Consider the following 2,434-nt stretch of genomic DNA (forward strand, 5'->3'; position numbering starts at 1 on the left):
CGTAGCGGTTGCTCGGCTCCAGACTGTAGCGCCTAGAACCGCATGGCCCACCGAGCGAGGTGGCGCAGTGGTTAGACACTGGACTCGCATTCGGGAGGACGACGGTTCAACCCCGCATCCGGCCATCCTGATTTAGGTTTTCCGTGATTTCCCTAAATCGCTCCAGGTAAATGCCGGGATGGTTCCTTTGAAAGGGCACGGCCGACTTCCTTTCCCATCCTTCCCTAATCCGATGAGACCGATGACCTCGATGTTTGGTCTCTTCCCCCCAAACAACCAACCAACCAACCGCATGGCCACTCCGGCCGGAAATGTAACACGAACGTCGTTCGACTCCCTCTCAAACTTAATTTTTATTCTATATTTTTTTCATCACTGGTCATATTATTTAATTTATACGACATCTGAGAGGTAATATAATTTAAAAAAAAACACGTGTAACTGCATGAAGTTTTAGTAAGTTTATGTTATTTGGCTCCTTGCTATTTTTAATTAAATGTAATTATTAGAAGAAACATATTTGTGACTATCGACAAGTAAATGAAATAACGCATAGAGTTTTCCTGAAAATGTATGCATGTTGTGATTTGCGAAATTCCTTATACATGGTATCTGGTAAGGTACCCGGAACTAAAGTCCGCCAGAAAAATGTATACACTCTTTGTCAGGCTCTATCGAAATATCGATATCGTCGTTCGATTTGAGTTATGAGTGTGTTGTAGTATGGTATTCGGCTCAACAGGTGTTAGTACTTTCAACGTGCTGTTGAGAAAAGAAGATGGCTGGAGCACGCGTGAAAATCGAGCAACAAAAATGTATTGTGAAGTGGTTAAGTTTGATAATGCCGTTGAAGTGGCGGAGGCGGGAGTTAGAAACAGAACTGCCAACCCGCCTAACAATTAAACGCATCGTTGACAAGTTTGAATTGCATGGAATGTCTTGTGATATTCACAAAGGAAGATCCGGAAGGCAGTGTGCGGCTACAAGTTCTACTTCGTCGGCTCTCGTGTTGGAAACGTTTGTTAATTCTCCACAGAAGCCTGCTACAGAATATGCATATGAAGTCGGGGTTAGCAGTACAAGTGTACGAGGAATTATATATGACGGTAGTATCTGTTCCCGAAAGAACAGTTACCGTGGATGACCATGCAGCTATGCTAGAAATGAAATGATAATTAAATGGACACCCTAGCTGCAAACAGGCGTTGATGTACTTCATTGGGGACATGTTGAAAATGTGTACCCCGACCGGGACTCGAACCCGGGATCTCCTGCTTACATGGCAGACGCTCTATCCATCTGAGCCACCGCGGGCACAGAGGATAGTGCGTCTGCAGGGACTTATCCCTGGCACGCTCCCCGTGAGATCCACATTCCCAGCATGTCCACACCACTACATTCGTAGTGCGCCTAATAGATGTTTGCCCATCATACTCATTACTCGTGGCAGATTAATCTACCAAGTCCCGTACGAGTTCGGGCATAGCGTGTGCGTTCGCCCAAGAAGGTCAATGGCCGGCAAGCCATATTTTAACTATATATGACGGTAGTATCTGTTCCCGTAAGAACAGTTACCGTGGATGACCATGCAGCTTTGCTAGAAATGAAAAGATAATTAAATGGACACCCTAGCTGCAAAACAGGCGTTGATGTACTTCATTGGGGACATGTTAATCTGCCACGAGTAATGAGTATGATGGGCAAACACCTATTAGACGCACTACAAATGTAATGGTGTGGACATGCTGGGAATGTGGATCTCACGGGGAGCGTGCCAGGGATAAGTCCCTGCAGACGCACTATCCTCTGTGCCCGCGGTGGCTCAGATGGATAGAGCGTCTGCCACGTAAGCAGGAGATTCCTAAAAACTGTAAAGTGAAAAGTTTACATTCCAAGATTACCGCATGTGATAATGACGATGATGCTGATGGCCGAATGCAATTTTGCGAATGGTATCAGCAAATGGTAACTGATGACGAACTATATATGACGAAGGTAGTGTGGAGTGACGAGGTACAATTTATACTTAATGGAATCGTGAGTCGGCGTAACAGTGTGTACTGGGCATCGCAAAATCCGCATGTTTATGTGGATAAAGCGGTCAATATACCGGGGGTTGTTGTGTGGTGTGGACTATCATCTAGGAGCTTAGAAGGACCCTTTTTCTTTGACGCTACTTGGTTCAAATGGCTCTGAGCACTATGGGACTTAACTGCTGAGGTCATCAGTCCCCTAGAACTTAGAACTACTTAAACGTAACTAACCTAACGACATCACACACATCCATGCCCGAGGCAGGATTCGAACCGGCGACCGTAGCGGTCGCGCGGTTCCAGACTGTAGCGCCTTGAACCGCTCGGCCATGTCGGCCGGCTTTTGATGCTACTGTCACTGGAGAAGTGTACCTGGAAATGTTACACACATGAATTTTGCC

General features: G+C 46.0%; 1 non-coding gene across 1 annotated transcript; it reads right to left on the reverse strand.

Annotated features, from left to right (window-relative positions):
- Positions 1 to 1,240: 1,240 nt before the first annotated feature.
- Trnat-ugu (transfer RNA threonine (anticodon UGU)) lies at positions 1,241 to 1,315 on the reverse strand. Its single transcript has one exon. It is a non-coding gene; the product is annotated as a tRNA-Thr (tRNA).
- Between the last annotated feature and the right edge of the window lie 1,119 nt (positions 1,316 to 2,434).

This window comes from Schistocerca cancellata, unplaced genomic scaffold (genome assembly GCF_023864275.1).
Source record: "Schistocerca cancellata isolate TAMUIC-IGC-003103 unplaced genomic scaffold, iqSchCanc2.1 HiC_scaffold_1150, whole genome shotgun sequence".
Classification (NCBI taxonomy): domain Eukaryota; kingdom Metazoa; phylum Arthropoda; class Insecta; order Orthoptera; family Acrididae; genus Schistocerca; species Schistocerca cancellata.